Below are 27,350 nucleotides of genomic sequence, written 5' to 3' on the forward strand. Positions count from 1 at the left end.
ATAAAAGGAACATAATGATGAATATGCATATTATTAGTATAAATTAAGGATATCTTCTTTGAGAAAGAGATTTGTACAGCAGTAAGTACTCACATTTAAAATATATAAAAGCTTCAATAATTCAATAAAAAGGAGAACAACTGAAGGAAAAGATGTTTAAATATATGCACAAGAACTTTGCAGCTCCCAAACACCTCCAAACCAAATACTGGCAAAAATTTAAGATTATAGAATCCATTGGTGTAACCACTTTGGAAAAATAGTTCAGCATTTTCTAGTAAGTCTAAATATATGCAAATCTTATGAATCAGCAATTCCAATGTAACATATAATCCCTAAACTAACTCCTATGTGTGTTGTCCAAGAGACACTGAAAAGAATGTTGTGTTGTTCAGATTTCTGTCACTATCAGTTATCTGAGGTAATTAACTTGCAAAGTTTCTTTTATTTTAACTGACAGTTTTGGAGCTTCTAGTTCAAGATCAGACACACCCATTGCTTTGGGGCACTGGTGGGCAAGCTAAATGGCAGGGTGGAGAGCACATGAAGGAACAAAGCACCCACATCGTGCTAGAAAGGATAAGAGGAGGATAGGAAGGTGTCAGGGATCCATAACGCCCTTCAAGGGTATTGCCCCAATGTCCTAAAACCTCCCACTAGTTCCTACTTCTTAAAGGTCCCATCATCTCCCAATAACACCACCTTGGAGACCAAGCCTTCAACACATGCGCCTTTGGAAGGACTTCAACATCCAAACTATAACAAATGTCCATAGAAGCAGTGTTCATAGTATGAAAAATATGAAAATAGCTCCACTATGGACACTGTGTTACATTCATCCAGTTAAATACACTAGAGCAAAGAAAAAGAGTGGATGACAATTACAGGTTTCAGTCACAAATGAATTCTACACACATAATATTGTATAAAAAGTCTTTAAAGAAATAATAAATATAATTTAATTTATATAAAGTTCAAAAAATCCAAAAGAGGGCAATGCTTTCGGATACATAGGTAGGTAGTAAAGCATGGGGGTGACTCATCCAGAATTCAGTATGGAGTCTATCACCATGTAGTACTGAAGGGAGAGGTGATCAAGGAGCAAAATGGCATGCTTGCAAAGTTCTGATAATGTTCTCTTTCTTAACAGCAGGTGGCAAGCACATACTGTGGGTCTCATAAATTGTATATACACATTCATTCATTTATGTATATAATAATTTCATAATAATCGCCTTTTAAAGAAAAAAATAGCTGTTGTCAAAGTATGTAAGTTTGTGACAGATGGAGAAATTATTCGGACACTTAGTTGGTCATGAGCATATGGGAAGCAGCAGAGTGAAGGACAAGTATTATGAGTTACAATTTTGTAGCTTCATGAAATTTAAGGAACAAAAGACAGAAGAATGATGGAAGAATAAAATTTTTAGAGGGAAAATGATATTTTAAAATGCTTTCCATATTTGAAAACTGTCTCTTATTCAAACAAATTCTCCAGATGTTTATATATTTACATTAGGAGGAAAATTCATTTCCCCCAAAAGGTGATAAAAATCAACGGCCACTTCTCATGTAAATTATATCCATGGCAAACCATTTTCATTTTTGATGATGACTTATCCTCTATCAAGCTTCTTAAGAAGGAGAAATAAAAGGCATCACTTTTTAAAAAATATATATTTAAAGGTATAATAGAAAGAAGGAAATTTCCTCTTGGGAGATGGCAGTAAGAATGAATTATTTTCATTTACACAAAAGACAAGTAAAATTCTTTCCGAAGAACAGAAATGATGGTTGTATAATTAAGCTTAGGCTACTCAGAAACTGAACAAAATTTAATATGAAAATATTTTTAGAAAGAATGAAATAAAGAAGATGAAAGAAATTTTAAAGTGTACCACCCATCTTTAATACGAGGTAACATCCTAGAAAATAAAACAAAGCCGCAAAAGGTGATTCCCCAAGACCTTCTAAAATGCAGTGAGCATGTAAGTCTTATCAAATAGATATTAGTGCTGCTGGGTCTGGGGGATCAGAAGACAAAATGAGTCAGTGCACCCATCCCCCATGAGAGCACAGTGAGCCCTACATCCTGTAAAGGGACTTGAAGTTTCACAAGTTACGGCCGCCTGGAGATGCCTCAAAATGCCATAAGGCTGATAAGCAGGAGGCTTTCACAGAATGGTGTCTATGTTCCTACAGAGACATGTTAAGAGACCACTCCACTACTGACTTCTGCACCTCCTCGCCCCAACAGAGTGTGTTCCTACAAAGGTATGTCAAAAGGCCACTCCACACCTGACTCCTAACTCCCCTTCCCAACAAAAAGGACCAAATAACCCCTCTATGTAAGCAATAGTGAGCTACCGATTTTCTGGGCTCCCTGTACATTTCTAAGGGCAACTTTTTCTTTCTCTCTAATAAATCTTACTTGAGTGCTGACCTTGCCATCTTGTGAGTCAGTTTGCTGCCTCCCTGGCCAATTCTTTGGCCAGTGAAGGCAAGACCATTCGACACCAATCCACAATAGTGCCACATTCATTTCATATTAAGCAAAGAATAATTTCTTTTATATTTTATTACCATGTCTACAAAATCAAACTAATTCCAAAAGTCTGTAGCTACAAAGTGAAAGACATGTAAGAAGAGAAGTTGTTCATATACAATTTTTATTTGAATGTTGTTTGTTTGGATTTATGAGTGGTTAGATTTTTTTTTAATGTTTACATGTTGAAAGAAAAAGCAGCAGAGAGAAGAAAGAAAGATCCCAGGGAATCTTTAATTGACAAAGCAAGTCCTGGAAAGAGGAAGTGGAAGGTAAGAGTATCAAGAGTACCCACATCAATAACAAGATAACCAAGAGAGAAAATGATAGGTGATAACTTAAGTGAGATCACGTCTTCATGATAGAGGAGTGAGTGACAGCTTAGCAGCCTCCATAGGAACATTTAGAAATCTGGGAGGGCACTTTGGTTACCACATGGTATGGTGGGCTCCATTAGCATTTTGTGAATGGGATCTAGAGATATATCCTATAATATCAAAACATTTTTGCACGAGGAAGAGTTACCTCCACTGAAATGCAGAAAGCATCCATGTTAAGACACACTATAAGCCTTCATCTTCCTTTATACTAATTGTTTTGGTCTTATTGTGCAGTAAGATAACTCAAAAGAACAACTTCCAAGACTCATGCAATTTTTACTAATGAAGTGATAACTTCAATGTTAAACAAAACATGACCTAAGTCTTCTTGAATTTTCTTAAACAATGGATTTACTTAAATTTCTTTGTCCTGAGCATTTAAATGTTACTAGACTTCAAAACAAAGGCATTATTTGTTCAGATCATTTGTTGGGCTGAAGGTAACCAGGGTTAAGTAAATAGCACACTTCTGCTTGATGGACATTTAATGCTTTAGTGAACTCATTTCCACTGACAGTTCTGATACCCTAACTAGGGAAGAATCCTGGAAGAGTAAAATAAAAGAAACTCTAAGCCTATAACAACACAGTCCATTCTTCCCTGTAAGAAAGTAAGATGGGCTCTTGTTTTAAACAATTGTTTTCCATTAAGTGTGGAAACAAAGACTATTGGTGAAAAATCTAATCTTTGGAACTTTAGATGACATAAATCTCTATCAGCTACAAAATTAATTCAAATAAACAACACAAGTTTTTATATTTTAATGGATCAATGAAGCCAGAAATAGGAAGATGGTTTTTACAGAATGGCTAACCCTGCTCTTAATTGAATCAAATCAAATTAATTTAATTGCATTAAAGAAAACAGCTAACCTTTTTTACATAGTACTAAACATTTTAATTGATTCATGATTCAAAAATTGTTGCCAATAGTGACAAATTAGCTGAATTGTACTCTATTATATTACTATCAGAAAGTTTTGTACATGTCATAAATTATCTTGTTTCTAGTTAGGATTAGAGTCAGAAGGGAAATTAAGAAAGTTTTCTCTGTGGGTAGTTAGGCTTACCACAAAACCTAGGGAATCTCAGTTCTGGCGGTTTCCTGAGCAGTATATTAAGTGCAATAAACAAACTTCTCAGAGCCTAACTTCAGCTAAACTATCTCAAGTTCCAAAGTTTAATCTAGGTCACCAAGAAAGAAACTTTTATAAGCCATATATCCAAGATAATTCTTATGAAATATCCTCTAATTTTTAAAAACACACTGATCCAATATTGTCAGTTTGTTCCATGAAGTAGTCTACTTCACATGCTGTCAGTAGAAATTATAGAAGTAAATGGCCAGCTTTAGTGGGAAAGTATCTGTTTTCCAAAATTTCTTTTTACAATACTAATTCTATTTTTGATAATGGTAACTAACTCATCTCATTTTTCAACATCATATTTTATAGATTCTGAGTAGTGACTGGGTTAAATTTCGGAATTCTATATTCTTTTCACCCTGAGCCACATTTTCTTTAAGCAAATTGATAGACTCAAACAAAATAACTTGTGAAGATTCCAGATAATTATTTTGTTTTTTATGTATGAAATATACATACATACACATTATGGTAGGAACAAACTAGAGTTTTCTTTTCTAGTATCTCATATATAAAAATGCAGTATGTGAATGGCCGTAAGTCTTATGCATCTACGTGTACATGGGAATTTGGGGATTTGCTTTATATCTTTTATATTTAATGAAATTATTGTTAACATGGATCCAAACATGAAATAAATATTTCTGTTTTCAGAAAAGTACAGGAAAGTAAAATTTACTAAATCCTGCTAAAGAAAGAAAAGATCTAATGGTTTGGAAGGGCTATAAATATTAAGATAGAAACAAGATTTTATGGTCAAAATAGTCTTTTGTCAAAAGTTTAGTTTGTATATTTTCATATTTCCACAAAGCTCTAAGCTTTTCTGAATCCTTGGATTCATTTCTACAGAAAATACCTATTTCTTTTGTCAAAAAACTGACCAAACATTTCATCACCAATTTCAAGGCTGAATTTTATATCTTTGAAAAACATAAATTCATTTTTTAAGATACTTCCACTTGGCCCCATTAGTTAAGATAGTTAAATGCGTATCATCTAGTTTAATTACTTACATACTTTCAATTTGAAGCATTTCATTGGAAGAGCTATCTACATGACATTTTAAATATACCTGGCCTTTGTTTTGTTCCCAGCTAAGGAGACAGAAGCTCTGAGCCAGGGCTGAACCAAGATTTTAATTCAGGTTTTCGAACATTAAACAGCTGTCCTTATACAACTGTTGTCTCCCTAATGAGGTTTGAGCCTATTAATGAGACTGAAATATCTCCATCCTTCTATGCAATTGATTTCTTTTTCCTGTTACATGACAGTAGAGTCAATGAACAAGTGTAAATGGAAATAAAACTATAAACCCAACCAAGCAATGGGAAGTCTTGCTTCTAGGATGTTTTCACTGACACATAGACCACATCACCCCAGCAGTCACAGTAAAAAACAGTTTTCCAAACAGAGATATATTCCCTTTAGGAGAGAAGTATTTGCTCCAATCCTCGAATAATGACCACAACAAATATACTTCTCACCGGTAATCATAAGAGTAACCAATGCTAATGAACAAAAGTCATTACTCAAACCTTGATCAGATATAAACATACAAAAGTAGTTTTGTGGTGTGTGATAGTTTTTTCAATCATATTAATTGTACAAATTAATAGGTTTCATTTTGATGTTTCCATAAACACATGTCATGCTAGCCCATAAAATTTACAAAGAACCTTACTTTCCTATTATTCTGCATCTAAGAAAAGCTCTCATCCTTTTTTTTCCTTATCTAAGACACAGATAATAAGAGCTAAAGATTCCTTCTCAACTGCCTTGCCTAGTGAGGCAACTAAAAAGTGAAAGGTGTAGGTTCAGAATTTGATTTGCAATTTTATGTATATATTCCACAAATGACATTTGCTATCTTCTTCCCCAGAAGCAACAGAAACTATACACTACTCCCTATGTACAGAAACACATTTCTTAAACATGTTAACTGTACATTTTGTTTTCTCTTCCTCAACAATTTTCATATTTTATGGATTAGCATTGAAAAGTCCACACTTAAGAACAAAATGTGGTTTCGAAATGGTTATTGTAAACATGAACTCATTTATTCACTTTGACAACCATAAGTAAAGTCAACAAAATATGTTATCTCCATGGTTGACATAAAGAATTATTTTCCAGATGAACTGAAGATTACAGACTTTCTGCAAAAGCAATTGCATTATAAATGAATATCTAGGTACACACATACAGGCACTCCCCAATCTATAAGAGGCTCTGCTGCCAAAGAGCTTAGTTGTATTTCCTAAAGCTTGAAGGTGTGTGTGTGTGTGTGTGTGTGTGTGTGTGTGTGTGTGTGTGTGTGTGTATGCATAAAAACACAGGGACAGAGAGATGAAGAGAGACAGAGAGGCAAAGAGAGAGCATGAACACAAATATTCTTCACCAGACCTTTAACTACACTTCTGCTGCTCCAAGTATGGTCCACTGTCCTCTAGCATTAGCATGTCACCTGGGATTTTCTTAGAAACAAATATTCTCAGGCTCCACCCCCAGACGTCCTGCATCAGAATTTGTGTTTTAACAAGATTGTCAAGGGATTCCATTGCACACTAAGGTCTAAGAAAAACCATCCTAGGTTAACCTCAAAGTCACCCACTTTTTATCGAAGTACTTTAGCTCAGCTTGTCCATAATTTAAGGCCACCTACAACTCCTGAGGCACCACCCTTCAAATACACACATGGCCCTTTTTCCTCCCATATTCTCTGTAGTACTGATGTATTGTATGCGTCTCCTTTGTAGAGACTTAGAGGCTGTCTTAGAATTCGGGTCTGATGTTGCACACTCGTAATTACAGCACTCTGTGAGGCTAGTCTGGGCTATATAGTGAGACCTGGTCTCAAAAAATAAAAGTCTGTTGTTCTCTCATTATGTCCTTGTACCTAGTGATTAGTTGGAATTTAATGTGCACCTGCTAAATAAATAAAAGCAGAAATAATAAAGGGACAATAGAGATCCTGCACTGTTCCAGGTTGGTCGATGTTCCTCTCCTATCCATACCTTCCATCACTCTTTACTTTTAGTTGTCCCTAGCCAAATAATAGAGTTCAGAGCCTTATACTGGCATTCCCACTCTTCCAGTTTTCCCTCATTGTCCCACTTGTCTGCCCCAATCACAGCCCCATCATGACTGGGGGTAATCCACTCTTCATATACATCTGACCCCTCAACTCCTCAACTCAAGTTGGCATAAGTTAAGTTCTTATTGCCTAGAAAGACAAATTAAGTCCTGCAGCTAGAATTGCTTGTCTGTTGGTAGGGCCTGCTGGCTTACTTTCTGATTGTATCTTCAGCTTTCCATTTCCCTCCTGGAGAAGAGGGGATAGTCTTAGAACTGTTTATTATTATTCTCTGTTGCCTTAGTTTTTCCATTTTTCTGCTGTCTTGTTACCTCTTTTGTGATTCCTGATGCTCTTCTTCTCTTTCTCTCTTCAGAATATGATATCTCCTGTGTTACCTGACCCTTCTCATTCATGGTGTAAAAATGGTGAATGCTTCTATTCCCTCATCATGCTCCTCTTTTGTTTATTAAATGACTGCACGTAGCACTGTTTTCTATGGGAAAAGGAAAATGCCTCTGTTTTGGAAAAATAATTTAATTGAAGTCAATAAAATCGAATTTAAATTAAATACATTCTAAGATCTATTTCAACCCTAAAATTCTCTGATTCTAATGTTGGCTCATCAATGAAAAGTATGAAGTCACTTCAATTGTAGTATTAAAAGTAGATCATGTGACACTGGAATCCAGGAAGTATTTTCAGGTCAACTTATGATCTCCACTGTGTGTGGTGCACGATAAAACTGGAGCCCTCAAATCCAAGAACTAATAGAGGAGGACATTGCCAGAGAGGGAGAAATAATCCCTTACTTATAGTTGTGGGTGAATGTTGGGAGGAAGAAAGGGAAAGTAGGAAAGTTATACAATTTTCCTGAAAGATGAAGCACATGGATCATAGAATGCAAACTTCTTGTGATAAGTTAGACATTAGAAGATGTCTAAATTAGGAAATTTAAGATATTATTTGAACAGAACATGGTCATTAAAGAAGGGAAATTAGCAAACTCTAACATGATGAGATTCTGAGAAAGTGAAAAAGCGGACACACTACTTCAGCTGCTTTCGACAGGTGACCTCATCATAGTTTTAAATAGACTGTCCATTATAAGCATAAATTATCACCCCATGAAACTCTGGTAGACTAGATGCTGACCTGGAAATTAACAATCAAGCATACTGCAGAAAAAAATTTTTAAATGAACCTTTATGCTATAAGCAGTATGGTGCTGATTAGAGAAAAAAAGCAAAACCTCTGTAATTTTTTAAATTGCTATTATTAAAATAGAAATTAGCTGAACTAGCAATTAGAACTACAATATTCCACCTGTCTTAAAAATCACTCTTCACTTTGCTGTGAAGATGCGTTCAGGGATACCAATTCTTATTTGAACAGTGGTAGTTCTTATATAGGAAATAAAGTTATGGAGCTTTGGTTTTGCAATTTGCTAAATCGATGAGTGAATTTTAATATCACCTAATATTATGGCTATAGTTCCAAAGTGAATCTAAAGCATGACCTCAAAATACATTCTCAGGTTTGGGTATACTTACTTTTTATCCAGGGAGAATATTCCAGAATGGTTTTCACTATTTTTGAAAGCCACAAAGTTATCACACAAGTAATATCTGTTGGTCTATACTCTTTTAATGTCACTTAAAATTCTGAAATATGTATCTGCAATAAGATACATTGTTTCCTTTTGAAACATCCTAATTCCAAGTTTACCACGTGTCTTTCTCTCATAAAGACACTTCTTTTACCTTGAAAAGTCTTTTCTTAAACAAATAGCTAATTTTTTAAATAAATGTAAATGTGCAATTTTAAGATATAGTTAAAATATACTTGGTAACTTATTATTCCTTTCTAACAATAAAGGAACACAAAACTCGTAAGAGTCAGTATTTCTGGAACAATTATGTCCTCCCAGTCTCTAAAGTATTGGGCAGCATTTGCATTATTAGTATCTTTTCTCTAATGAACCAAATACTCCATTGTGATATTTTCTTTCTTGTAAAACTTTAAATTTTTTCTGGATTTAATAGTTGCCTCTCTTTTTCACTTTCGCTTAGACTCTTCTCAAATTCTTCAACACTTGAGCCATCATGCATTTGGTCAGAGATATCAAGGCAATTCATATTCTCGGTGTCCTCAGTTCTCTACTCCATTTTGGAATTGTTGTTACCTAGTCCTGACATATATTGCCTTATGATTTTTATTTGCTTAATCTAGTTCCCATGTGGCTGCAGGTATATATTGTGTCACTTGGATCCTTAATCCTTTGTGCGACACATTTATTTTGCTCATTTAGAGGCCTTTTAGGGTCTTGTTTTCATGCATAGGGTTCTGGAATTCTGTGACAATGTTCTTGACCCTTTTTCACTAATTAGCTATGCACATGGCAGGTGTAAGCCCTAGTTCTTTGGTTCTAAGACTTTTTAGAAATTACTTTGAGAAATTTCTCTCTTTTATTTGTTCTGCTCTTTTCTGAAAACACTATCCGTTGGATATTATGTGGCCTAATCATCACATTATATAGAATATTGCCTTCTTTCTTACTGTCTCTTTTTTTCAGTTTTTATGAGGTCTCTCTTCTTCAACTATTCTGGTTATAGTAGCATCACATTCTTTTTGACATGAAATTTCTTCTATTTCTCTAAGCTGATTTTTTAATTTTCTTTACTGTTTAAATTGTTTCTTCTTCTGATTATTACTTTGTCTCTCCAAATCCCTTTTCAGTAGTTTGGTTTTTTTTTACCTTTTCTTGTGACCTATTCTTCACCAGAACATACTCCAAATGCTTGGTGGTGATGGTATATATTTAAGAATAAGAAAATTTAAAAGTCTGAGGAAACTACACATAAAGTCTGCAAATTGTCAACTAATGGGTTTCAATGCTGAATAAATAGGTCTTCAAAAGTGACCTGCTCCTTCAAATGCTATTACCTCTAAATGTTTTGTCTGGATCCAGTTCCTTCAGAAAACAAGTTACCATTAATTTCCTGTGTGGAGAGGGGCAGAAGGAAATTACAGTCCTTTTCGCCATCAAGGGAAATCTTGTTGCTCATTATGCAGACTCTTTTCTCAGGTATGCATGGCATCTTTGTCGCTGGACTCTCTCTAGATCATTGGCTCCACAGAAAAAAACTTTCTCATCTGATGATCTGAGGCACACCACTAGCCTATTGTCTGTACATGCTGGGGAAGAAGGCGTACAAAACTGTAACCATGCTGGGGAAGAAGGCGTACAAAACTATAACCTGACATATTTGGCCATTCAACATTTCACTCCTAGCTTCTGCAATACTAATATTGCCAATTCCCACAACTCTAAAATTCAGAAGCATAAATCATCTCCCTTCTTGTTGACCGCATCCTCTGCAAGCACTAGATATTCAACTTTCTCTGCTCCAGTGATCTCTTTCCAATTTAGATTACCCAGAAATTCATAGCATTTCAATTCATTGTTATCTCCTCTCTAATACTCTTTGTGAGTTTTTTTGTCCTTATTTCCCTTTAATTTTAGTGAGATATTCAGGAATATATACAGAATACCATATTTGCTCATTTTGAGCTGGAATCTCAAGATATATATGCATGTGTCTTTATATATGTTATACAAAGATAACATATATGTGTGTGTGTATATACAAATATGCTACTCCAAATTAAATGTAATTATCTGAATTTTATTATGGAAAAGAACCATGTTAGTCATATTATTCCTTTACCCTCTTAATTTAAAATAAGAATTTATTCCTTTGGGGTTTTTAGGGGGAGGGGTTGTTGTTTTGATTTTTGCCCATCAGTATCAAACCACAAACACCAACTAACCAATCTTAGCTCATATTTATGAACAATTCTGGCACCTTGGATAATTCTTATAATTCCCTTAGAGTTATACAGAGAGGAAGGAGAGTATCACGTGTACTCTGTGTACATTTTCTACAGTTCCCAAAAACAAAACCTATCAATCATCTACAAAATGAAGAATGTCATTTCATTTCTTAGACATCCATCAGAGATTTCCCACCACTCTCCCTTGTAAAGTGACAATGCCACATAATAACAATTGGGCTTACTGAAGAAAAGTATGTACAATGGAACACGAAGACTTGGCTATGACAGAAAGAAATAAGAATAAATGGCTTCCCTATCATCTATCTTTCCTCTCTATCATCCACACTTTCATAAAAATTCCCTTTACTTAGTGCTGAAATAGTAGATGAGCTTATCACAGCATAGCAACTGCCAAAAGAGAGTCCGACAAGAATAAAAGGGCAGACTTTACAACAAGACATATTTAACATTGGGTTTCAATCAAAGTTTGAACCTACTCCATGAATTTCATTCTCGATTGACAATCTTAATAAAACCAATAGACAATTTACCATGATCTAGTCACTTTTCTGTTGAAGTCAATAGAAAAGTAAATGTAGGGCCATGGTGGGTCAGTATTGATTCTGCAGGAGTTCCCTTACTTCATATGAAAAGCTTTCATAAAACCAACTCAAAAGACAAAAAGAAACAGAAGCCTATGTCTCATAAAAAGTGAAGCCTATCTCTCATTAAAAACTTTGGGCTTGGTGTAATAAAAGAAGCTGTGTGATAGATGCATTGATCAAAGCATACTGTGGGTTTAAAGTGTGATCTTATTATTTAAAAACTAACACAATATTAAGCAGCATACATAGAAGCGAGGAAGGTCTCCAGACATAAAACCATGTTTTCCTAAAATTTTTGTCCACAAATTAATTTTGCATTTTTTTTCTAATCAGAGGAAAATTGAGATGCCCAATGAGTTTATAACCAGTTATATTGGCTGCTATGCTAAGTGACTTGCTATGTACAGATTCCAATTTTTAATGGGGAAAATGATAATACAAGGATTGTTAAAATTTGAGTTAGCATTCTAAATGCAGGAAAGCAAAGAACAAATCCCATGAATGTGTTAAAAGTCAGCCAATTTTTAATAACACAAAGGATAGGAAAAGAGATCACCTCTCCCATTACATTTATAGCATTTATAATACAAGTCTACATACCCAAAAGCACTGTCAAAATCATTGACTTGTTAATGAGAACAGCTCAAAGTATTAACATAACTTGCCCCTCAAAAGGCACATCAGATAATGACAGCGTAAGTACAAAAGGTACATTAAATAAAAACAAGCGGTGACATTCTTAGAAAAATGAAATACATTAAAGTAAATGCTGAACAATGAGACAAACATTTAAGCCGTGATTTCCTAATAACATTCTAAGATTCTGATTTATTAAATTTGGGGAAGAAGTTTAAAAACTCCAACTTATCAAAGTAAAACAGCTTAGAACAATGCTAAGCTTAAAAGAGTGGTTAACAAGTATGTACAGATGTGTAGCGTGTAATGGAACCAGAAGCATGGTTCTTTATTTTAATTATTATTTAGTGATTACTAAAAAAAAAATTGTTCATTGTAAAAGCTGCTGTTTTGCAATGAAGACAATTGCTTAGAGTATAGATACTACCATACTCCAACAGTCTTTTCCTCTATCCCCTGGAGTAGGTTTATATATTGTGTCTAGCAGCACTTAGCCAGCTGCTTGTGTGTGTTTGTTCATGAGTCCCCAGCAACACTTGACTGTGAACTCCGGGAGATCAAGAAAATACTAGGCATTTTGTGTCTGGAACTTCTGGCTCGGCCTATGAAAGCTACAACATGAACGGATAATGACAGGTGCCCATACAGTACAAAACTCAAGGAGGAATACTGATTTTATTTCTATATCTGGATAATGGATGACCCTAAAGCCCTTTGCTTTAAGATGATCTAGGGCATGAATGAAAAATAGTTTTTCACTTAAAGAGCATGTTTAATCAATTGCAGGTTGCAGCATGGAGCACTTTGTAAAGGAGGATTCTAATACAGTAATGATTTTAGGTGTAATTTAGATTGCAGCACAGGGTGGTTGCAGAAAATAGGTAAAGCAGGTGTAGACAACTAAGCCTGGGTCTACAAACCTGATGACCTCAAGTGTCACTGTCAAAGAGGATTCCCTGAGGAAAACTGGAATGCTTTCTTCATGAATAAAAAACAATTTACCTATTAATAATACTCACTTCTTCATTTTGTTTTTTTCATTCACATATGTTAGCTAGAGAACCAGGAAAAGACTATTTTCCCAAATATCTCATTCACAGAAGACATCAAACAAGTGTTTTCAGAGATAATGATAAGCACAGAGAAGGGGATGTGAAAAGTCTAAGTCACCTGAACATCACTTAGTAATGATTGATTTCATACATGGTAAAAATAAATTAGGAAAGCCTATATTTTCAAATAATATTTTAATAACGTATTTTTAAAAGGTATAATTTTTAAAACTTCCTCACTGTCAATGGTAAACATAAAAAAATTCTGTAAATAATGTTAATATTTAATGGTTGATATAAATGCCTAAAAATAACTTGTCAAATATTTCTAAAAATATATAGCTCATCATTAATTAAATATTAAAGTCTTATCTATTAATTGAAGGTTAAATTTTAATTTTCAATAGCTCAAAATTTAGTAATTTGAAAAGCAAAGTAAATGATGAATATAACTACAATTACATCCTGGGGGCTAATTTTAGAGTATTTCCTACATGTACTCTCTTCTGAGAACATACTGCATTGTTTTCCCAGGAAACAGAACTATAATTAAAGTTAAGAGAACTCTCTGCAATATGACCATATTCAATTTTTATGGTAAAGAGAATAATTATAGTTTTCAGAAAATTTTGTGGTAGAATCATGTTCCTAAAAACATTTCTTTAAGCAAACAAAACTAAAGTTATTGTTTTGAATGTACATTATATTTAACAGTTGTATTCTAAAATAACGTCTTTAGAATGGAGATTGGAAGATGTAGGATACAAAGTAGCAATTGTATATTATGAACCATTTTTACTGAAAAATTTAATATACAAAAAGAAGACAATAGCTAATATTGCAGTATGTTCACTCTGCTAAATTAGTTTATAACTGCTCTTTTGACAAGAGAACAAAAAATGGGTACATATGTGAGATGACAGATATGTTAGTTTGTTCCATTATAATAACAATGACATATACATATATATGTGTTTTATATACATATGTATGCTTTACATATATATTAGAACATCATGTTGTATATGTTATAAATAAAGAAATTCATTTTTTACAAAATTCTGCTAAGAAAACATACACCTAACAAAAATCAGTAAAACATACAATTAAGAACTTTTTATTAGCATATATTAATTCTACAACACGAAGGGTTTCATCACCTAAAGTACAAATAATCCAGTTAATTAAAAAGCAAATGAATCAGACAGTTCTCAAAGGAGAAGTACAAATGGCCCATAAGCATATGAAGAAATGTTTGGTATCCTTAGCAATAAAGAAAATGCAAATCAAAACATCACTGACAGTCTGTCACCCCAGTCAGAATTGCTATCTAATAAGAACTTCATCAAAGTAAATAAATAATGGAAAACAAGTGCTTGAAAAGATACTCAACAATCTTAGTCATTAGAGTAACAGAAATTAAAATGGTCTGGAGTCACCATGATACACCAATAAAATGTGTAAAATTAAAAGAGTGGTCATATCAAGTGTTGGTGAGGATGTGGATGGAATGAAATACTCATATATTGCTGGTAGTAGGGGAAAAACATAATCACCTTTAAAAACAGTTTGGCAGTTTCTAAAAAGTTAAGTAACCTGCCATATGTTCTATCCATTCCACTCCTGGTTATTTAACTAAGAGAAAGGAAAACACATATCTATTAAAAAAAACGTGTACACAAATGTTTATAGCAACTTTACTCATCAATTACAAAGAACCCAAATGCTTATTACCAAGTGAGCAAATTGTGCATCTAGCACATGATGGAATGCTACCACCCAAGAGCTCAATGAATCACAAAATCATTTTACTGAGTGAAAGAAGCCACACAAAAAAATAGTGTGTACTATATGACTCCATTTATGTAGCACTCTAGACAATGCAAACAAATATTTAGTAACAAAAACTAATCAGCAATTATCTGTATTGAAGAGGGAAGATTATCCAGAAGCAGGAGAATATTTTTGGGTGATGGATTTGTTCACTGTATCAATTGTAATGATAGTAGTATACACATGTATACACATGTCAATCCTAACCAAATCATAGACTTTAAAGATGTGTGGTTTAACGTGTGTCTGTTTTCAATGAAACTGTTCAAATAGGCCCCTCAATAAGTGCATAACTATTTGATAAAGGAGTCTATCTCCCCTTCCCCCCAAATAATCTGGGTATGAAAATATCTTAACCATCTTCCAAACTGGCAATATGTTGTTTTCAACTTTAAGTATTAATTCCTGTATTTCTGCTAAGATTACACATGAAACTAGATACTCATCAATCTCAGTCCTGAGGCACACAAAAACCAATTTAGCCATGTAATCCTTTGGCTTTACAGTCTACTAGCAGGTTAATCTTATATGACATGATTTACTGTAGAGCATTACAGCTAACGTCTTCATTTCTCAGTACATACACACACACACACACATACATACACATACACATCAAACCCCTCTTCGTTTCTCTCTAGTTAGGTCCAAATGTCTTCCAGAACTCCATGTCCCCAACACATGGTGTCATCATGCACATCTAGTACATTGCCTTCACTGGTATCTCAGGGTATTAGAGGGCCAACATGTCTAGAATTCTAGTCCAGTTCTCATGCAAAAGGCAGGAAGGATGGCTTAGATTATTTCATACATTATTTCTTATAATAGAGGATAGAAAACACAAGAATATGGTTTGGAAATTGTGAGAAAGTAAGTTTCCCTCACCAGCCTGGTCATCTGTTCCTAATACTTAACAATCATGTTTTATCCCTGATACTCAACAACTGCTAAAAACTATGCTTACTCTAAGAGGGAATGTTATTGTGTTTATTGATTGTTTTCTGGATGAGTATCACCTACAATGGCTTTGTTTGAAAGCACATGTCAATTGTCTACTTGACTCACTAAATTGTGATACTTCTAGAAAGGTAAAAGAATAACTAAGAAAGAAACATGAAAATGAAAAAAAATCCTTCTTTTATGCAATTCTGTTTGACTACAAAATATCCTCCTTCATCACTGAAGACATCAGAACTGATAAAAAGCCATTTTAGCAAGAAAAACTAGAAGAGAGTTTACTTGCTTCCTTCTCTAGTTCATCAAACTGACAACTGTACAACAACCAGGAATGATCTAAAAACCTTACATTATACCTACAACATAATGCTAGGCGTTCATTAGAAAGGAATTGTGTACCCAATAAAATAAGGTTCCCATTGTATTGCTGTGGAAAAAGCCAGAGGGAAAACAAAATATGCAGCATAATCCTCTCATTTATATAATTCTTAGAGGATAAAATTCTATTGCACATATACGAATAGAATATATATAGAGTTATACACAATACACTAATTACACTGGTTACACTGGCGTAGATGAGAAAAGAAACTTTCAATTTTCACATTGAATTTCCTGGACACATATTAATTATTCAATGAAAGCATTCTTTAAAGAGTACAAAAGTACTGAAGGGCACACTCCTGGTCATCTCAAGTGCTTCAAGTTACCCTGACACTTTAAAGTGACCTTGAGCATTAGAACTAACGGTTGGGAAATTGATGAAAAACATCCCCATATTATTACAAAAGAAAGTATACAGATGTTGCTGTTTTGGCATTGCCAAATAATAGATTGGTTTTACTTATCCAAGAAGAAATGTTACTTTATTTCTACAGTTTCAAGCCTCAAGTACTTTACTGGTTCTTAGTTTTTGTTTATTAGGTTGGTTGGTTTTGGTTGTTTTTATTTAGGGTCACTGGCACATAAATAGTTCTAGAAGCTATTGCAACAAACACAACATAAAGCAAAACAAAACAGAATAGCAAAACACCTACAAGATAAACAAATATAGGGTCATTTCAAATTATACTTACTCAGGACTAAAAATGAGTCTTCCCAAACAGAGTTCACATGTGCTGACAATATCAAGTTAAAGTCCTAACTACATTAAGTAGAACACATTGCTTCTGGATTAATTATGAAAATGGCTATGACTCTAATATCTTCATTCATTATCAGCTAATACTATTAGAGTCCATATTACATTATTAACAGTATGGGAAAAATCACTTCAGTAGGGTTTATAGTACCAAACAGAATATCGTTAAAATCAAATTGAACCACCCATTGACAGGGTAAGTCTACTAGGGAACATCAGGTTTTAAAGAAAGCAAAATCACACACCAGCCTGAGAAGAAACTGCTGAGTTCCTTTAGGATTCTAAACCTGAAGGTGCTCAAATAAACCAATTATTCTTAACTGAATTGGCTGCAATATTCCCAATAAGCACCCCTTCAATAAATGGGTTCTAGGGTTACAGACTTGAGGACTTAGAGAAGGTTACCACATTAGAGAAGGAAACTGTTATCTAATGATGGAAGAACACCAAAGCCTTGTCAAAGTGATCACTTTGTGAAATTATGTCAAGTATTTGTAAAAAAAGAATGAAGGACAATGATTAAACGGTAGAATTGTAAAATAATGTTCATAATAAAATAGTTAAACCACTTGTACTTCATCACTTTCAGTCTGTCTTACTTAAATAGTTGTCAAAAACTCAAAACATGAAGCAACAGGTGTGCATGTGCAACTCACAATGTGGAAGGAAACCGATGAATAAGCTTCTTGGATGAATACCATATATGCAGGGATGTGAGTCTACTCCGTTCTCAGGATCTGTTAATATTTCAATAGAAATGAATAATCGGCTCAGGAATGAAGAGCAGTAAAAAAAATCAATAGCAGCAAAAGAAAATAATTCAAATCTACAGAGAGAAAAATGACTAGTTTCAAAACACTCTGAAGCTATGGTTTGGTAATACTTTCTGAAACACTGCCAATTTCACCTAAGATGGATGTAAAGTGACTACATAGTTAGGCTGCTTAGATATTTTTTATGCCAAAGTAACTTTCCAAATGAGTTGTTTACAAATATTTCACTTAATTTTCTTTGAATACTATATTCTACTAAAGTATCCATTTGCTTTTTACCATCTCCTTCCTTTTTGCCCTAGATCAGGAGCTAAATTACTACCACCTGACTCCCCTAAAGACCTTTCCTGTCCATGACAATTGAAGAGTTACCTCACATCCAAGTGAGACCTTTTGAAGGGCACAGTCATTGACTGTTTTTGAACCATAAGTTTGCATTGCATTTGAATTCTGTCCTATTCAACAGTTGCCCATAAGCAATCCAGGTAACAATACAAGAGGCATAGCTAGTGCTGTGTATGGGTCAAGGGCTACATTTTCCTATGTCTCCAGGTTTCTATGAAATTCCAAGGGTCACAAATTAAGTCCACATATTTGAAGGAAGTATAGTTTAAATACAGTATGATTATAATAGATTTTGGAGGACTTGGTTATTTTGAATACTATTTCAGGATGACCAGAACAAAAAATAAATAAATAAACAATGGTGTATTTTCTTGCAATAATAGAAGTATAATGTCCTGTGTTTGAAAAAGAAGAGTCTTGCTCCATGGCTAAAGAGAAATCTGTGCCTTGAAAATATTCATAGGAAGATTGGGAGAAGAAAATGGATGCTAACTGTATTCAAATAACTAAGGGATTAGTACATGAAGGAAACATTGATTTCTTCTGTGTGTCCTCAAACGGAAAATATAAATTGAGTAAGTAAAAAAATATAGGTACCCTTATTTCATTCCTTGCAAAAGAATTATCTGAAAATCAAAATTCTGCAGAAATAAGGAGTCAGTTCCTTCATAGACTTCGTGAGTACTAGCTGGAATGCCCTGAAATGTCTGATCTTGGAGGTTTTGGCTTTAGGGCCACAGGGAAGCTACTGTCTTGGTTCCTTAGGCAGTGAGGATGCAGTAACACTTAATCCTTTGAGACTCAACACCTGCTTATTATATTAGAAATATATTCTCAGACAATGTAACTTACCCACACAGTACAATATCCTAACTATGCCATAAGCCATGAAAAAATTTCACACTTTGTAAAAATTGTTTATAATAAAATAATAATTGTTCAATACAGAAGTCCCTAGGCCAAGAAGATAATGAATAAGAATACAGCTACTACTGACTGATGAAATGTGCCATCAGTTATCCAAACACCAAATGCAGTACAGTCATCAGTCTTATGATTTGTTGCAACAGTAACCAATGCTTGCTAAAATATAACAACAATGTATTTTTCTCAATTTGCATGTCAGTTGCATTTCTGAAATATTTAGTGTATAACAAAACCATGGGGAAATAATTTTGTAAGTGTAGAGTTAGCTTCCAAACTCATATGCAGAATTTTCATTTACAGAAATGGCTTAAACGACATTTGAAAGGCTTGAAGGAAGGAAGTCTAGTGGTTTTCCTATCCAACCACTGCAAGTTTGTGGCACCCACTCAATTACAGTAACCAAAAATGCCACTGTCATTTTTCCAAAGATTCTTCTGTGGGTGATTCTGGGTGAAAATGGACCAGGTAGAGTTTTTCAGCAAGAAAACAGCCCAAAAGTGAGGGAGGAAGATGGGGCCTGGAGGAGAGTTCCTTGTCTGAAAGACAATTAGCTACAGTATTTTCTATGTGGTTTCCCCAGGTACATCTCTTTCCTGTGCATTTAGGGATACAACTGAGCAACAGAGGAAGGTTATAGTTTCCAGTTAGTCATGGGTAATACCCAAGGAAAGCTGACTAACCATTCACCCCTAAAATGGGTTCTTGAACATTTCTGATTCTATGGGACTGTGCAAAATGTTTGTTCACCACAGCAACTGGTCAAGTCAGGCTTCCTACGAACCTAGGGTACAGTTGTCAGCTTTCATAATTAGCTCCCTCACAGATGACCTTTCTCACAATGTGTTATATGAATGCAGAGACCTTATGTTCACCATTCAAACCAGGTACTTTTTTGTTGTTTTATCATCCAAACCAGGTAAATACTGTTCACAACTAACATAGCATAAGTACAAACTAAGACTGACTGGGCCAAAGATGTGCCTATCTATGTCGGAATTTTTATCTAAGTAAGGAAGAGTAACCAAGAAATAGTAGCAATTGCACCAAACAATATTACTAAGTACATAATATCCCCACATGGCTGCCCACCCAGTCGGATCTTTTTCTCCTATATTTATGCAAAAATTATGCCATCACAAAAATAATTATAGCTTACTGTGTTTCTGTATATATAGAGTAATATATTTGCTCTGTGATATACTAAAGCGCATATACTTTAAGTTGCCTATGCCAATTATAGTTTCAAACATGTCATGCTATTAAAATTAAAGGCATAGCTGTTAGAAATGTATAAAATGTATCATGTTTCATATTTCAATGTTAACAGCATACTTTCAAAATGATTTGATATATGTAATCTTATTAAAATTAGTTATCTAAAATGAGAGCAAACATGAATGGATATATTCATATCAATGGAAAAATAGCAATATCATGAATTATCCCTGTGTTTATATTTTGAGTCTATTGAAAAAGCTACTGTTAGGTCATTCTTTATTGTAATACCAGCAATATTTAAATATTAAACTGTTGGCCATTCTATAACTTATAATATTCATGATCTTTAAATCCTTTCAAGAAGCATATCACTGATACTGGAAATAAGAATTATTTGTATATAATCTGGCTATGGGTTGCAGAGTTTTCTGAGAAGAAACTAAGACCTTTTTAAAGGTGGGAAAATAACCAGAATCCAGTTTATTGTCCCAGTTTATATTTTGTTCACAATAGTGTCTGCTTGAACACTCAAACACTGTATGAATGAATGAATGACTGAATGAGCCAATATCTTCCCACAAGAGAAAGTTTAAGAAGATAACTATTCAGTTAAGAACCTACAGTGATCATAGTATTCCCAGGGGAAATAAATACATGTAAAAAATAGTATTATGATCACTCTCCTGATACTCTGTCAGTCAAATTCCCAAAAAATGAGATTAGAAATGAAGTCTTAAGTCTTATTTATATGTACCAGGGCTTTAACAATTAAATTACACATGGGTGTGCATCCAATTATTTAACTTGGTTCAAAAATTTCAGCCAGTATCAGGAGTCACTATGAGCCAATTACTTCTCAGACACTAAGTTAGGTCCTAAAACAGCTCATTGTCTTCCAATAATCAATTCCCAAGTGATCTTTTTTCTTTCCTTCTCTTTTAAAATTGACAGACAAAATTGAATGTAGTTTATATGAACAACATGATGTTTTAAAGTATATATACATTGTAGAATTAACTAATTTTTGCTAATGAACACATGCATTACTTCACACATTATTTTGTGGGGAGAACACTTCACATCCACTCTGTATTTTTCAAGAATACAGTATATTATTAGCTATAGTTGTAATGTTGTACAGTAGATCTCAGCTGATCTTTTACTATTAAATGTATATTATTATGGAATTTTATGATGCCCAGCTCTCATGACTCTTAGTAATTGAGAGTTCTCTGACTTTTATACCACATTTTACACCATCCTCAATTATATGCAGATGGAGTTAGTATAATGGTGCTAATAGAGCACACCAAACTTCATCTGTGTCTCTTTCCATAAGTAGGTATGAAAGATTTGTAATTAATATATTTGTTGTAATGAATTTTTTAAATACTTTGGATATTTTTAAACTTTTCCCCTTTGTGCATTAAATAACCTTGGGGTTAAAAAGCAAGGGCAAATTTCATCTCACTTCTTTGATCCATTAACAAATGTGAACTAGTTGAAGAACCAAGAAATGATTTTAATATATTTAATTTATTAATTAGTAATTAATAATTAAAATAATGATTTTAATATATACTTGTAAAATCACAGTAAGAGTAACTGGTTCACTTTCAGTGAGAAAGCACTTATATTCATTAGGCAGATGTATGACTAAAATGTCACCAGTACCATGAATTAAATTTCTACTACAGCCATGAATGTAACATTTCATTTAAAATAGGATCTGCGGAATCTTTCATTTTCTCCAATATAGATAGTTAGGTTGAAAGTATTAGCAAAAGTCTACAACTGGTTACCAAGAGAAACTAGGATTACTCTTTTACTGAACAAAAATTAAAAGTAAAATTTTAAAAACCATTTATGGAGACAATTCCAGCCTATTGATCTTCTAAGTTTCATTTATTTCTTTTCCATGCACCATGATAAGCACAAGGGATATAGATAGAGAATATGCTCCCTATCCTATCGGAACTGAGAGTTTTGTAGGTGAAAATCATATTTTAAGGAGAAACACATATGCACTGTGGAATGCATAATATAAGATCACCAAAAATAGCTTCTCCAACATATAATGTATATTTGATGTGTAATTACAAAAAATGGGTAGGCTAAATGTCTTGATAAGATTCCTTTTAATCCTATGATTCAATGAATTTAGTTTCCATTGAATCCCAAGTAAATTATTTTATAATAACTGATAATTTTGTACGACTATGAAATGGGACTTCCTTGAGGTGAAATCTTTAATTAATCAGGTATATGAACTATTTAACAGCTGTACTCCCACCCCCATAAATGGTTAAACCTGTTTACTTTTGTTCTAAAATTTAGTCATTATATTCTGTTGTCCTCTGTGAACCCTTTGCTATAAAAACAGATCATCCAATATATCAAAGCAGATTAATAAATATTCTAAGTATACTCAAGATGCAACTAAATAATGAGTAAAACAAGCTGGCTTTAATTTCTTTATAGGATGGCTAATAAATAGAAATTTTCAGAAATCATTAAGAAGATATTGAGTACACAAAAAGAGCAAAACCTGTGAATCCAACATTTACTTTTATTGTCTACTTTCATTCCATGCTGAACTCATGACCATTAGTTTTTACTTTTCAATCTTTTGCCACAAAATCATAACTTTTATTTGATATTATACTTCCACTTTGTACTCTTTAAAAAAATTCAGTAACATTTATTGAAATGTGACTACTTGGTACCTAATGCAGGATTATCACACATTGCCTGTTGTGAACCCAATGTGTTAATATTCTCTATCATAGTTCGTACTGAATATACTAATCCTCCATTCACTTACATAAGTGATAAGCACATTTTTATGACTACCTTTCTCTTTTGGTAATCTATACTCTCTGCCCTTCGGTTTTAATATTTTATTTTCTAATATAGTTCTGTGCATATGGAATGCAGAAAGTTGATTGCTTGATAAGCACATTTAGAAAAATATGAGAAAAATAAAAACAAATCTGGAAGGTAGATTGCTTGATAAAGTCATTTGAAAAGTATGAGAAAACTAAAATCCAATCTGGAGTGCTTTTCCATGTGAAATGCAATCTGAAAAGTTTGGGAGGAATGAAGCTGTTAAGTCATTCACAACACATCTGTGAAGCCCTAATGTAAAGCAATGTATCTAGAGGAAAAGAAATATGTAAAAGAAATAATCACCTAGGATAAAATAATATTCAAGTAACAAGAAGAGGCTTAATGCTCCCTACCTTCGGTAGTAGCTCTGTGACTTTTAGGGATAGAGTTGGTACAGTGCAGCTCCCAGAAAGAGATGGGGTCCCAATTCTCTCACTAATTCTGTCACCTTGAATCAATGAGATAACCCTCTGAGTAAAATAGTGCTTATCTCACAATATTCACCTGTGCTGCTCTGTTTAATCACTTCCTGTTGTCCCAATATGACAACACAATGAGACACCCATCAAGTGTAGACCAAGGGATCTGTGTGTCATTGTCCTCATACCAGGCTGCTCATCATCAGAATCATTAGAGAAGTTTAACAATAAACAAACTACTAATTCCTGGGTTCATCCCCAGAGATGCTGATTTCATTGGCCTGGGGTGAGACTAGATGGAGGACTTTTCTTTTGTAATGTTGATTGTTTGTTTTAAACAATTCAGAACTCATGTTATAACTCAAATGCACCATATCTGAATCTTGGACCCCATTCATCTTCTCCAAGCACATAACTTCAAATAGAAAGTACAAAATGATCCTTTTGTGAGTTTCAAGAATCCAAATTCAGGAATAGAGGCTAGAGGGTGGATTAAAAAGGTAGGGTGAGAGGGTCTCAGCTACCACTGAGGTAAGAATCAAAACCGAGAAAGCCGAGACTCACTTATATTGATAAAGGCTCCCTCCTTGGATAAACCAGTCAGTCTCTTTGGAGCCTTCTTTGCTAATCTTTGCTGTGGTCTCCTCAGCCCAGTTTATCAAGAATCCCCACCCATCTTCCATATATAATCAAGTTCTCCTTAGTAAATTTCTATCCACTGGCCCCTATCACTGCCTGTTAGCTATGAATCTCATCTGTTTTTACTGTATTCAGATTTGAGCTCAGTTCTGTCTCCCTCCCTTTCTGTTGTACCTTGAATATTATGTCTTGTTTTAACAAGAGTGAGAATAATTTCTCAATAAGAGTTCCTGTGTTCTCCAAAACATGGCAAAAACTATAGGGAATTTAAATCCAGACAGAAGTCCACATATGGAGCCAGAGACTCTTCAAATCAAAAGCGCAAATCAAAATGAGGCAAAACAGGGACAAATGTGGAAAATTCTAGAAAGATTTTCTAGAAAAGCTGTAAACAAGTCCTGTGAAAGCCAGAAAATGTGCCAAAAAAGAAAGCTTCCAACTGCCAGCTATCAACAGACAAGCCCTTGACCTAGCTACACTGACTATATCTTACAGAACATTATCCTTAGTCACAATGAGAATGAATGCTCTATGGCAGAGCTTCCCTTTGACTCTGTGTTCTAGAATTCCTTCTAATGGCAAACAATCCCCTCTATGTTCCCCAAAACTTTCTCTACATGAAAATCCATCTTTTACTTTTCCTGGAAACCTTGTGGACAGACACTGCCTCAACTACTTGCTCAAATGTTCTTCCTATGTATTTAAAAGCTAGTACAAAATTATCCTATTTCACTTAAGAACCTTTTGCTCCTATCTGTTCTCTCATCTACTAACATCATGGTCACTGACTCACTAGAAACTTAATGTGTACTTTTTTGCAACCCAAGTCTTGTCTTCATCTGGAATTTATGCCAAAAATTATTGACATGGATTTGGCATTCATGAAACTCTCATTATCACTAATAATCAGTAATAGTTTATATAACACTATCCTAAACATTTTCTGCATACTTACTTGGTTTTCACAATTACTGAGATAGCTACTATTAAAGAACCAATTAATTGAACTCGCTTAATTGTAAGCGAGTACATAATAAAACCAGAATTTGGTCTGTCAGAAGGTAACCTCAAGTATGATCAAAATTTTTAGAGATTATTTTAGAAAACAGTTATCCATGCCTTAGGCAATTTCAAACCAGAAATGCTTTGGGGGGGTCCAAAAAAAGTATGAGGTATAGGTTTTAATACAGTAGATAAAGATGCAATTTAAAGGAAATATTTGATAAGCCACAATTGTGCAGTGGTTTTATATGGTCTATCCTGTGGGAAAGCCCACAGTTATACAATTATATGTTTAATCCATGGTTGTACTGTGCTTAAGTTCTATTTATCCTTAATATATGCATTTACAAGAAATAGCTCATATAAAGTTTCACTTATGTCTGCAAATCAAGCAAGGCTCATGTCATGTATGAGGTTCTATCTGCTCAGGGAGTTTTTAATTGAATTAAAATCTATTGATGTAAAATCTTGGATCTGTTCCAAGACAGCATTCTGCCTCTCACCAAATTTTATGCCTTGGCCATGCTCGGAGAGATAGGTTTGGAGCTGCCACTAGTAAGTTTCCTTTAACTTCTGCTTAGAGGTGTTCCATCCACATAGGAAAGTGGATTCTAATGGCAGACAAGGAAGTTCAAGTGCAGAAATTCCATTCAAGAATGTAGCCATCCTAGTTTTCTAAAGACCTCTCTGATAGTGACATTTCTCTATCATCCAGCCCCATAGATATCAAAGTTTTCATGTGGAAACTTACACTACAGATACATAATGCCAACATTTCACTATCTAAATGATATTACTGTGTACTCTACTGACAGGAGATATTCTTAAAGAACACTCCAGATTATGTATTCCAATACTTGTGGAAATCCATTGTCTAAGGAAAATAAGGCCCAAGGGAAGGCAGACCACTAGAAATAGAAGGACCACATATTATTTCATCATTCATCAGTAGAAATTAAAGAAATTTAGCATCAAAAAGACTGAGGGAAATTGATAAGCATTATATCAGGCAGGAAACACACTAGATCCCAAATACTTTAAAATTTAATGCTTAAAATAGTAGCAGCCCACTAGCCATCCTACATCCCATTACTGTTTATAAACTGAGGCACTCACAACACTTTGAAAACACTTTTTGTAGTCACAGAAGAAAATATATAGTGACTTGACTTTAATCTTTTCAAAAGTTTGAATAAATTATACTTTGTTTTTATGTAACTAAGACAAGTTCAGAGGATGAAGCTTTGTAAGAATATTAAAATTTCTAATATAATCTTAGTCCTTCCACTAAAATCTTCTAGTCATTGTGCCAAATGAACAATCTATCAAAGCTATAAATGTACCTGGGAATGGTAGGACATGCCTGTAATTCCAGCACTGGGGAGGCTGAGACAGGAGGATCATTGTTTGAGGCCAGCCTGGGCTACATAGGGAATTGAGGCCAGCTGACCTACATAGCTAGATCCTGTTTCAAAAATAATAATAATAATAAGGCTATTAACACGATGCCCCAAGAAAGTCCACCATCCCCCATTTGTTGACATCATGGGAAGTCCAGGTGGTTTTAGATCATAGTTGGGTTTCACTCAACTGTGAATTGGCTATAGCATATCTCAGGATGTCTCTCCATCAAAGGCCTGATTGATCTGCACTAAAAAAGTAGGAACTATTGTCATGATAGTTCCCAATAATCCATAGGCTGTAAGTAACCACATGTATCCTAGAAGTGACAGCAAAGAGCAGGTTAAGTGAGCCAATGTTTAAACAGCCGCCCATGTGAAGTGGACACCGAGTAGCATTCTCCTCTCTGTATGCTTTGCCCTCCTCACCCCTCGGGGTAACTGTATAAATTAACTAATATCAACAACTTCACCAAGCTCAGTCTAGAAAATGTATGGAGATAGTAACAACTTACTCTGAGTAGTGACTAAC

General features: G+C 34.2%; 1 protein-coding gene across 3 annotated transcripts in view; it reads right to left on the reverse strand.

Moving 5' to 3' along the window:
* Gpc6 (glypican 6) overlaps positions 1–27,350 on the reverse strand; it is a 1,113,645-nt gene that overhangs the window by 1,032,941 nt on the left and 53,354 nt on the right. Inside the window, exon 2 of one of the 3 annotated variants that reach the window (XM_074043145.1) lies at positions 17,863–17,943. The exons of the other annotated variants lie outside the window; for them this stretch is intronic. The gene's annotated coding sequence lies outside the window, so the exon portion shown is untranslated. The remainder of the gene's footprint in view (positions 1–17,862; positions 17,944–27,350) is intronic. 3 annotated transcript variants of the gene reach the window in all.

The sequence above is a fragment of the Castor canadensis genome, chromosome 10 (assembly GCF_047511655.1).
Source record: "Castor canadensis chromosome 10, mCasCan1.hap1v2, whole genome shotgun sequence".
In the NCBI taxonomy this organism is placed as follows: Eukaryota; Metazoa; Chordata; class Mammalia; order Rodentia; family Castoridae; genus Castor; species Castor canadensis.